Here is a 13,031-nt window from a genome sequence, read left to right as displayed (position 1 = left end):
TGGCAAATTATGGCATTGTTTTTAAGACAATTAGTTATAACAAAGAAATAGCAAAATACAACATCAAATAATATGGGTATGCATAAAAGAAAAAGATATAAAGCAGGGAGGAAAGAAAGGGAATGAAAGAAAATCGACTGAGTTATAGAAGTCTAGTTATGGCTGGGTCAGGAATTCTGGGAGTTGAAGTCCACGAGTCATAAAAGAGCCAAGGTTGCCTACCCCTGGACTAGGGTAACCATCCACCAGACTGCCCAGGTATTGGGTTATAAAAAGGTAAAGTTTCCCCCGCACATGCGTGCTAGTCGTTTCCAACTCTAGGGGCTGGTGATGATCTCTGTTTCAAAGCCGAAGAGCCAGCGTTTGTCCGAGGATGTCTCCGTGGTCATGTGGCTGGCATGACTAGACGCCAAAGGTGCACAGAACACTGTTACCTTCCCACTGTAGTGGTCCCTATTTTTCTACTTGCATTTTTACGTGCTTTCAAACTGCTAGGTTGGCAGAAGCTGGGATGAGTAACGCGCTCACTCTGTTACGCGGCACTCAGGATTCGACCCGCCAAACTGCCGACCTTCTGATCGACAAGCTCAGAGTCCTAACCCACTGAGCCACCGCGTCCCTTGCATTGGGTTATATACATGGGGAAACGCACATCTCATAGATTTCTATTAAAAAGAACAATGCAGCAACACATGACCAATTTCCCATTCACCTGAGAGGGTAGAGGGGAGCACATCACAGTGAGCAAAAGTAAAAGCTCTTCTGGGGTTTGGGACAATGTGATACAATGAAACAGAGATACAGGTAGTTGACTTGCAATCATTCATTTAATGACTATTTGAAGTTACTACGGCACGGGGGAAAAACGACTTATGACTGCTTTTCACATGACTGTTGTAGCATCCCCATAACCATGTGATCAAAATCTAGCATCTAGTATCCTAGATGAGCTAATGAGCCACATTGACCTTGGCTGCAAGAGGTATGTTGTTGATGGTCTTTCTTGGTGCTTAGGGAATGTCAATGTCTGGCTGGCACAGAACAAGTTCAAGCTTCTCCTACACTTGTATAGTGAACAAAAAGAAGACACAGGTTTTTGCCATGCCTTGTTGGTTAACTGCTTTGTTGTGAAATGCATGTCCTTAACTCATCTAGGCGTAAATGGATTTACATTCCGTGACAATGGCTAAAATGATGATGGTGGTGGTGGTGGTGTCAGATATTTAGATTATCGGCATTTCCCATTATGGTGAGTTCCCCTTGTAAAAAAAAATATCAATATAGGTTTTTCAATTTAGAATCATGAGGAATCTCACCTTGTTTCATATTCTTTTCAACATTCACTTGAACAATCACTCATGCCCACCGGACCGCAACTAATGAAATATTAATACTCTTGACCTTTCATTAGCTTATAAAATACAGCAATAAAATGCTTTGGACAGGTGTTCCTTCAAATTAATGTACTCTGGGCAATCACACGAATGTTAGAATTCAGTTCTGTCACCTGCTGATGTAGTGCATAGCTCCTAACGAAAGCTTAGGTGAGGCAGAAGATACTGTTTGTTGGATACTGAAATTTGTAATTGAAATGCCATGAAACATTTTGCTCTCCAGTTCAACTGGTGTGATCTTTTTAAAAAATAATTTGTATGTCTGTTGTTTTTTTAAATTATATAACTAGACCAGGCTTGCAAAGAATGGATATTGTCAGATATGTTCCAAATACTAACACAGGAAAAAAACTTTTTTTAAAAAAGCTTCCTCAGTTGCAAAGTACCTCTAGCCCTACCACTCAGAAAAGAAAGATGGTCTGATATGCAGTGTATATACCATGCAACACAGATTAGGCACTTTGGATCACAAGGAAATAGCCTGAAAGGCAGATCTGCGGTCCCCGGGCCCCAGACCATTATCGGGCCATGGTCTATTCAGAACTGGGCTGCGCGAGAGGCAGGCCGCATGCAGCTCCACTTCATACAAGCGGCCTGCCACTCGCACAGCCCAGTTCCCCTCTGCCCTCCCCCCCACACCCCCAGCCAGGCCACAAAGGTTGGGGTCCACTGATATAGATGGTGTGACATAAATGCTGTTGACTTTAAGATGGCAGAAAGCCTTCAAGCCTATTTCTTGGCTTTATAAACATTTTGGATCAATTACTGGCCAATACTCCTGTCTGTGGTGATAGTAAGCTAACTATGTTACGTAGTATAGGAGTATGTTTATCATTGTTTTATGGAAGGGATCCCTTCAAAGACTAACGCTCTATGAGCCAGTGAAGCAGGAGCTAGCAGATTTCAGACCAGACAGAACCATTGTGTAGACACTGAAAAGTTGCTCCTCAATCTCAAGGCTAGGAAACAAATTACCATTAACTTGAAAAGGCCTAAGATGTAAAGGCTGGGGCCGGCACATACATAGAGTACAATTTCTATTTTCTGCAGTGATCAGATCTTCTGTGTATGTATGGTTTTCTTCTTGCAATTCATCTCACTGTGCTGAGCCTGTGAAGATTCTGCCCTTACCTAATTCTTGAATGCAAAGTTAAATTTCTAAAAGAGATTTCAGAGCCGTGACAAGTTTGAAATCTGACAGGCGCCCATACAAATGTGTTTTTGACACCATCTGAAAGTCAGAAAGTCTTTTACTAATTTCCAGAGGACCTGCTGCCAGCCACCTTACATGATCTACTTATAAGATAACCTTTATTGTCACTTTTTTTGTGAACATGCTGGCACACATTAAAAAATGAAATTCTAATTGCCCGCTCTCACAAGAACACACACACATATACTCTTACACATTCATGCACATACATATACATATTATACACACACAAACACACACAAACACATATGTACATAGACGCAAGTATAAAAGTCATCATAACAAAGCAAAACCTTGTTTTCTCTGCTGTTGCCACTTAATTACCTTTACTGTTATGACAGGTTCTGTACAATGGGAGGAAAGTAATGAATTTGAGACCCAGTGGTTCCAAAGGGAAGAATTTCAAACAGTTTAATGTTGGTTGGGTTATATACAAAGGATTTTATATTTCCAGACTAGAAGAAAAATTGGGGTTGATTTTAAAATTGATTTTAAATTTATAAATATGTAGACTAACTAATGGTATCCATCTACTGTCCCTCTGCCAATGTAAAGGCACATGAAACAGGGACAGAAAGAATAGACTGGAGACGCAGAAGGTTAAAAGCAGGAAAGAGGAATTACTGATATTCTTTTCCACTCCACTGTGATGATAGATGCCTTTTATGAACAGGGAAAAGCTGAATACCATTCAATGCTTATGATATAAAGAAAATAAGAGACAAGCCCATGCACAATTTGTGCCCAAATATTACAAAATTAACTGAATTATAATGGGAAAATAATTTGAGGCTATAATTTTCTCATACTCTACAAATCTAGGCCTCCGTGGACCTTGCATCATTTAAAAGAGAAACCTAGCCTCAAAAGATACTGCTAACTTAATTTTAACAGGCTCCCTAAAGGAAGCTTTCATCAAATATTTCACGTAAATTGTGCTTCCTCTTTTTAATATTTTCTGCTAGAAGCGAAGTAATTGTACGTTCCAAACTTTTCATAAGATAACGACATTTCTCATGCCCAATACATTTTATATGCTATATGCTGCACTAAAGAACAATTGTTGAAATAACTGGCCCTATGTTTTTAATTCATTCCGGGTTGCAGTATATTGACATTTCTGTTCCCATGGTTGTTAGTCCAATTTCCAAGTTATTTGGGAGACTCTCTTTGAAATCAATTAGATGTTTCCAGATTATGGGTCTTGAAGACTGTAATTATGCCTCCCGCTGAGCTCCAGGAAGAAGGCAAGAATAATCTACTTCCAAAAATATGCTTAGAAAACCACATGGATTTGCCCATATACGTAGTTGCCAGGAGTCAAGACTAATTTGAAGGACAAAAACATCCACTGCTACTTTGCAGTCAGACTACTGTATTGTATATTGCACCTTGGTATTCAGAAACAGGGCTGTAAAATCATAATGTTTGAATGTATCATTCCAAGACATGAACAGTCTCTGAGAAAATATAATAAATGTGACATACTGTGTATTTAAGCACTAATGTGTTAGCCTGAGTCAGCGGTTTTTCCCTCCCCCTTTCTCAAATGTCTTTCCCAAGACCTAACGTGATCAGGTTTTGTTTGCTTTTGATATGATTTCCGTGGAAGGCTGAACGCAGAGGTGGTTTAGCTCCAGGCTACAGAGGATGGAGTTTATGGAGAAGAATGTGTGTGTGTGTTGGCTCTTAAAACACACAGTACAACTAAGCTGAAACCAAACCGAGGGGAGACATTCATGGAGTCCAGTAACACCCAAGATTATAGTCCTATAAATCAATCAGACAAGACTTTGGCTTTTTCATAATGTTAGTTTGATTGAGTTGGGGGTCACGAGGAATGTATTCTATGTTCCAACTGGAAAAGGCTAAAAACCTCTGACCTGTCCAAGGAAGAGACTTATGTCCCTTCAAAAGTTGCAACATTCCATCTCTCAGTCTTCATCATTGCTGGGCTTGTTGACGTGAGCTGCTAGATGCTATGGCTGATCAGCCTCCTCAAAGCTGCAGGTTCTTCCTGCCTGATCTGGCTTACCTTCTTGCATTAATGTAGAAGTCTCTGTGCCTAAAAATTCTCTTGGACCTAAAATATTTACTATAATATCAGTCGTCTATAGAGAAAAGGCAGATGGCCACCCTACAAGAGTAGAAACACAATAACCAAGTATGCTACCTGTTTCTTTGATCTCCGTTAAAAACCTTTGGTTGATGGGAGGGCTGTAGTAGTTCTGACTCACACCTTAAAACTGCTGTAATCAACATCCCAAAATGCATTTTTAATACTAGTTGCCAATGTTCCAAACCAGCCAATGAGCCTTCTACTCTGGGAAAGCTACTTGTTTCGGTTCTCTGGAGCTCTTCCCATGCTAAAAACACACCATGCTCCATTTCCTTTCCATTGAGATGCTTGCCATATTGCCTGTGGTAACAAGTGAGTTTAACTAGCCAAGTCAGTTTTGTTTCCCCTTAGCTACACTTGAGAAAGCTTGTACAGCTTGGGTCTTCATCAGGAGACTTGTTATAACAAAGTCTAAGTTCTCCAACGCTTCCTTTCAGTGGAATATCTGTAACATAGCAACGTCAACACCGCACAGATGGAGCTCACTTATTACAATTGAGCTCAGAATAGAAAATTAATACCAATTTCTTTGCTCAGAAGGCAAACACACACTAACCTCAAATGACAGCTCTATGTATATCTGATTATAGCATCCTTCCATTAGAAAACAGTGTGACCCAATCATGTGAATTGATTGGAGAGGACAGAACAATTTAGCTGAATTTCCTTGCCCTGGGTGACATTCTCATCTAATGTTACTAGTGATTTGTGGTCTTTCAGGAATTGGATTACATCTGTCCACTAGGGCAAAAGTTTCAATCTTTACCGTGCCACAAAAGCTCATGGCTCTTTATATTAATCTTGTTAAAGAATTTCCTACACCTGCAGTAGGATGAGATTAGGATTCTAAGCAGGCTTACACCTGGAGAACTTTTTTCAGCCTTGCCTTAATGCCACATTGCCTTTATCTTTTGTAGCAAACAAAACCACAATTATAACAGGCTGACCCCTGTCGAAATTCAAGACTGGCAAACAGAAAGGAGAAGAAGGGTGGGGAGGGAAGTTGAATTGAAAGCTCACACCAATGAGCCGCCAGAAACAACAAAGCTAAGAATAACATGCTCTGTGCTCAGCCTACACGGCATTTTGAGATTAGCCTGCCTGGGCTATTTAATAAATTTCCTACAAGAATTATTAGGATCTTTTTACTAGAATAGCACGTAATCCAGAAAGGGGATTTAAAGATAAATTGTATCCATATGTGACCACTGCAGCTGCACAGAGAGCTTTTTTTTATTTCTTTGAAAGACATGGCCTCTTAAGCAGTTTGGTGGAGAAAGGTCTTGAGTTTGCCGTTAACCACCCTGGTGCCAAGTCGTTGTATGGAACTCTCTGCCCCAAAATCTGCAAAACTAAATAGCATCCATTCTGATTTCGAGGCTGTTTTGCAAAGCACCTAGCCCAGCCAGCCACTTTAAGATCTGTGGACTTCAATTCCCAGAATTCCCCAGCCAACATGTGCAGCTGTCTATGCAGCTGCAGTAATCACATATGGATACAATTTATCTTCAAATCCCCAGCATGGCTGGCTGGGGAATTCTGGGAGTTGAAGTCTACAGATCTGAGAGTTGCCGTGGCTGGACACCCTTGATCCTAGATGAAGGCAAGCATCACTTCTGCCTGCAGCACTGAGCTTTTGTAACAAAAGTGCTGAATATTTGTGGCATGTTCTTTGGACTATGAACTCATAAAAGAGTATTAACTAGACACCCTGGTGTTTTTTTTAAAAAAAGCCCTTTTCATATGGATAATATGATCCCCCTTCTATCATCACCTGTCCCCTATGGCTCTTGCTCCCCTCTCTACTCTCAGTTAAACTGTGGTTAAACTGTCTACTCTAGATGGATGGTGTTTAACATCTAGCATAGCTGTTCAGTCTCTTCTGCCTTAATGGATGGTCCGTAGTAAGAAAAGCAATGGAAGGGAAATACAAGGGTAAAATAGCATCACCCAGACCCAGCTAACATACATCTTCGTCCTGTGGACTTTGGGTCTGTCCTTTCTTCATTCACCATAGCCATAATGTCCTCCTTCCCTTCAAGGTAACAGGGAAATGTAGACTAGCAACTTGTTAGATCTCTGTCAAACATAGCAACACTCAGCATATAGGTTGGCTTTACAAGTAGTCTTTGACTTACAACCATTCATTTAGTGACCACTCAAAGTTACAATGGCACTGGGGGGAAAAAGTGACTTATGACCATTTTTCACACTTACGGCCATTGCAGCATCCTTGTGGTGCAATAATCAACTTGGCAACTTGCGTAAACTTATGACAATTGCAGCGTCCTGGGTTCATGTGATCCTCTTTTGCAGACCTTCTGACAAGCAAAGTCATGGGGAAACCAGGTTCACTTAACAACCGTGTTACCAACAGAACGACTGCAGTGATTCACTTAACAGCTATGCCAAAAATAAAGTCGCAAAATGGGGCAGTGGTGGGATTCAGCCAGTTTGCACCAGTTCGGCAGAACCGGTAGCTAATGTTTTGTTGCCCAGGCTCAGAACGGCCTTCCAGAAGCAGCATCCATACAAGAAACGGTTGTTCACCTATTTGAATCCCACCACTGGGCAAAACAAACTTAGACATTTTGGGCTCAGCTGTGGTCATAAGTTGAGGAGTAGCTGTATAAAGAAAGGAACCATGTTGAATCTAGAAGGTTGTGTATGTGTGTGTTTACTTTCTAGTGACAGTACAGGTTATAACTCTTAAACATTCAACTTGAGAAAGTCCTGGAAATCTTCAGACTGCCCAAGTATTCTGGCCATGGGAAGGAAAGACAAAAACATGGGCAAAAATTCCCTTTTTTCCCTTTTTATCCTGGTGCCCACACTTAGGATGACAGGCAAGTTCATCAGTTTAATCAAGCTTAAAATGACAAAGTATAAGTCTCTTGCAAGTCATCTTGGCTTTTTCTTTTCTTTTTTGGGACATCTCCGGATTTTTTTAAAAAAAAATAATAATTGTAGAATATTTACATTTTCTCTACATGTATAACACATGCCAGGATCTATATATATTATGGTTAAAGCCAATTTAGACTCTGCATGAGCAAAATGTCAAATGCCAAAGCAGATTAAAAGCTATTCATCTGCCTGAAATAAAGTTCACACATGTTTTATTTCTGGCAAGAGGAAGGCAGGTAAGTGGGGGGGGGGGCACTACTGCAACAAATCCTGTTATCAACAACAACTGAACTTCTATGTCATTACTAGGCTTTGTGGCACAAATGGCTGTGCTTTTGAATGAAGTGGGCTGGAGGGATATGTTAGAGCTGCTGCTGATATTCTGTTTATTCATCTATGAACTCACGACGTCACGTGACGTCGCGCGACATATTGGAGCTTTTTCCCCATTGCCGGCAATGGGGTGGGCGCGGTTTTGTCACGATGCATCTGGCCTGCGGGCCGGCAGTTTGACACCCTATGCCATTCAGTCTTTCCTAAAGAAATGAATCTTGTAGCAGGACTATGAGGAGTAGAGTTCCTTAGCCTTGTAGTGCTGGGAAAGTTCAACCTTCATGACCTGGAGGTGAACTTGGGAATTCATGGCTTCCTTGGCAACTTTGGATGACCCAGATGATTCCACACACCCCAATGGAGCAGTCACATGGTTCAACTGTATTCATCTCGTAAAAGATGCCTCATGCTATCTTGTTGCTATCTATGCTTTTGAACAGTTCAATCACTTTCAGTTCAAACTCGTATCCTGGATCTCTGTGAGAGACTAGTTAAATTGGCATGTCCCATACAGTATGCCCCAGGGGGATGCCTGTCCCATTTGTTTTGAGGGTTCTTGGGGATTTTTCCTGTAATTTGCATAGTTCTGTCCCACACTACATTCGTTTCTAGAATGTTGAAACACCCTGGTCCTCATCCCAATAGCTCTTCCTCTATATCAGGGGTCTTCAGACCTGGCCCTTTTATGACTTGTGGACTTCAACTTCCAGAATTCCTCAGCCAAGCATGCCTGGCTGAGGAATTCTGGGAGTTGAAGTCGACAAGTCATGAAAGGGCCAGGTTTGAAGACCCCTGCTCCACATGCTAACACAAGCTCTTGGTTTATGGAGAAGCTCTGGGAAATGAAGCAACTGAAGAGACACCTGAGGAAACAATGTCAAAAGAACTGAACGTGATTAAGCATGGGATCATACACAAGTTTAGATCAACCAAAGACCACATTTTGAATACCGCATCCAGCTTTGGTCACCATATAAAAAAGATGTTGAGACTCTAGAAAGAGTGCAGAGAAGAGCAGCAAAGTTGATTTGGGGGCTGGAGACTAAAATGTATGAAGAATAGTTGCAGGAATTGAGTATGTCTACTCTGGTGAAAAGAAGGACTAGGGGAGACATGATAGCAGTGTTCCAATATTTGTGGGCTGTCCCAAAGATGAGGGGGTCAACCTATTTTCCAAAGCACCAGAAGACAAAAAAACAATGAAGGGTGTTATGTCACGGGTTCTTTGAGCAGGAAAGAAGATGAGGCAAGTGAGTCTGAACTGAGAATTTGGCTGCAACTAGCAGCAATTTGTAGCCTGGCCCCTAGGCGGCCATTGCCACCTAGGGACAGCCAATAGCAGCACTGGAGACCTGGAGTCTGGGTTGCTGGAGAGCCATTAGCTGCTCCAGCTAACCACATAGTATTACAAGTGAGCCCAATACATAACACCCCTCCCCTCTTAGATCAGACAACATCATAGCAATAGTTGGCCTTAATACAATTAACAAGACTAAACATCATAGCAACCTTAAGTAAAAAACAATACAAGTTACAAGGATTAACATTATAGCATCTGAATGAATAAGCTGACAAGAGTGCCTTTAAGTCCTGGAAGCTTTTTTCATGAATGCCGGTCCATTTCCATGAAGCTTTCTTATCCAAGAGCCTGTGAAGAGGCTCTGCCAATGCAGCCTTGTTAGGCAGAAAGGCATGGTAGAAATTGAGGAGGCCCAGGAATGCTTGTAGCTCTCCTTTGGATTTAGGACTAGGAGCCATTTTAATAGCCTTCACTTTGGATTCAGCAGGGTGAATACTGTTAGCATCAATTCGAAATCCCAGAAATTCTGTTGAAGGGACCCCAATACTACATTTGCTCTTTTTTAATTTGAGGCCTGCTTTGTGAAGCCTCTGTAGGACAGCACTGAGCCTGAGAATCTACATTTCTGTAGATTCCCCAGCAATAAGAACATCATCAAAATAAGGGCAGACGCCCTGAATGCCTTTAAGTGTACGTTCCATGATCCCCTGGAAAAAGCCTGGGGCAACACTGACTCCAAACTGTAAATGCTTTACTTTGAAAGCCCCCCTGTGAGTCACGATCGTCTGAGCTGTGGCAGTGGCCTCATCAACCGGCAATTGCTGATAGGCCTGTGCTAAATCTAATCTAATAGTACCCCCTTGCAAGGAAGCTAAAATGTGGTTGACCACAGGGACAGGGTAAGCGTGTTGCTTAAGGGCCTTATTGATTGTACATTTCTAGTCTGCACAAATGCAAATTTCTCCGTTGGCTTTAAGTGAGGTGACTATAGGAGTTTCCCACTCCCCACCATCAACTGGTTGTAAAACGCCCTGTTCTACAAGCTTGTCTATTTCTGAGTCAATTTTATGTTTAAGGGCAAAAGGGACCCTTCGTGGCTTAACCCTAATAAGAACTACGTTGGGGTCTAGCTTGAATGAGATAGGCAGGCCTGTGTATGTTCCTAGGGCTGAATCAAAAACGTCTGCAAAGTCCTTGCAAACTGACAAAAGGTTTGCCGCTTGTGTCCAGTTGATACCAGTAATCTGAGTGCCTAAGGCATCAAACCAATCGAGTCCAATGAGACTTGTTCTCTCGCCTCCTACTACTATGACATCCAGGTGCCCACAAAACCCCTTAAATTTTACAGTCAAGGTGGCTTCTCCCTTAACTTTAACTTGAGCATTTTGAAAGTCAGTTAAGATTATGTCTGAGGGCCTCAGCTTGGCCCATTTGTTACTGCACCTGCACATGAAATTGAAGGTGTCCTGGGAAATAATGGAGACAGCAGAGCCAGAGTCCAACTTCATTTTACATGGGACTCCTTGTAGCTATACCAGCAATTTGAGTTTAGATTTGAGGGGGCATCGGGCCCCAGTGCGGCACATGCTTCTACGGCTTTTGCAAAATCCCACACTAACTGGACCCTGGGCCCCGGTACCTCTCCTGGTCGGCTCTTCCAACTGGTGTTTGTGTGGCTGGTCCCTCTGGCAAGCTCTGCAAATCGCTGCGATGTGGCCTGTCTTCCCACAGGCCCTGCACGTGGCTGACCGGAATCTGCAATCGGCACGAAAATGGCTGCCACCGCACCCTTTACATCTAGGTAAGAGAACTGCCTTGTAAGTGTTCTCTTGCTGTTTGCTGCTGCGGTGTTGTGCGTCGGTTTGCTTGTGAAGCTTGTTGACTTCAGGATCTTATTCCTCCGAAGATTCCTCTAAGCGTTTGGCGTCCTCATGGTGGACTGTGTCTTCGTGTTTTGTTGTCTTGGCGGGGTGGACCATTTGGACTGCACCCCCGGCGGCTTCGTCTGCCATAACTTCGTCTTGAGTTTCTGAGAATGTTAAGTTCAGTCTGGCAAAAAGTCTCTGTTGGAGTGTTTGGTTCCGCAGGCCGCAGACCAGCCGGTCTCGCAGTCACTCTTCTAGGTCCGAAAATTTTACAAAGGCGTGCAGCCTGCCTCAAGGCCGCGATGAATTCTGATGCAGATTCGCCAGTTTGCTGCACTTGCTGATCAAACGTGAAGCGCCAGGATATTTCTGACATCTTGGGCTGAAAATGTTCAACGAGCTTTTTCTTGAGGTCTGCGTAGGAAATCAATTCTAGCGATGTCGGAGCGAAGAGGTTTTTGGCCAAGTCGAAGGTGGCTGGGCCGCACACGCAGAGCAGCGTTGCGGCCTTCAGCCCATCTTCAGCAATTTGGTTTGCCCAGAGGTAGTTTTCTACCTGGGACAAATAGGAAGGCCATCCCTCTGGGTGCTTGATGTCGAATTCGCAAAGTCTTCCGACCTTCGGCATTCTGTCTTCGGCTGGTTCCTGTGGTTTTCGATCCTGCTTTCCAAGGTGCAGGGAGTGAATCTGCTGAGCACGAGGTTGCTAGCGTGGCTTGCTAGCTGACCGTGGAGGGGGGGAATGCCTTTTCCCTCCAGGCATGAGCTGCCTCTCCCCTAGTGGACTTCAGCTCTTTTTGGGAAGCAGGATCCCACCTTTGTCGCCAGTGATATGTCGCGGGTTCTTTGCGCAGGAAAGAAGACGAGGCAAGAGGAAAACTCATGGTTTATTGCTTGCAGAATCTGAACTGAGAATTGGGCTGCAACTAGCAGCAATTTGTAGCCTGGCCCCTAGGCGGCAGCCAATAAGTTTAAAGCAACCATTGCCGTCTAGGGACAGCCAATAGCAGCACTGGAGACCAGGAGTCTGGGTTGCTGGAGAACCGTTAGCTGCTCCAGCTAACCACATGGTATTACAAGTGAGCCCAATACATAACAAAGGGAAACTAATCAAGGAGAGAAGCAACCTAGAACTAAGGAGAAATTTCCTGACAGTGGGAACAATTAAGCCGTGGGACAGCTGGAGGCTTTTAAGACTGGCTAGCTCAAGAGTGTCAAACTGGCGGCCTGCAGGCCAGATGCATCATGTGCAGGCCACACCCACCCCGGCTCTGCAAAGGAAAAAAAATGTTGCAATAGGTCACATGACGCAGTCGAGTTTGACACCCGTGGGATAGCCATTTGTCTGAAATGGTATAGGCCAGGGTTTCCTGTTTGAGCAGAGGGTTGGACAAGACCTCTAAGGTCCCTTCCAACTCTGTTATTCTGTAATCCTGTTAAACTCTAGAGTGTTGAGAATGATAAAGGTTGTGTACTTCTCTGTTGTTATTGTTATCTGCAGATTCTCAACTCTTATCTTCAGAGCGCCCCATACCCTATGAGGGTATGTAAGACCGGATAATTGTCCTGCAATTTGCTGTGATATATCTGCAAGATTCTTTGCAGATAAAGTCTAGCTTAAGGTTGAATGAGTCTGTGAATGGTGTCACATTTTGCAATGTGATCTGGGATTCTTTTGATCTTGGACTTCTGAGGAAGTGAGTAGAGCATTCTGTAATATGAGCTCTGCTACCTACAGGCTGAAATCTATGAGACTCAGAATCCCCACAAGTGGAGACCACAATCAGGGAAAGCTTTGGCTGACCTAGACTGCTGTACATATAGTCCTCGACTTAACAACCATTCATTTAGTGACCGTTCAGTTATAATGACACTGAAAAAAGTGATTTATGACCGTTTT

This window comes from Vipera berus (assembly GCF_964194415.1).
Source record: "Vipera berus genome assembly, chromosome: 1".
Lineage (NCBI taxonomy): Eukaryota > Metazoa > Chordata > Lepidosauria > Squamata > Viperidae > Vipera > Vipera berus.
This window is presented reverse-complemented; position numbering follows the sequence as displayed.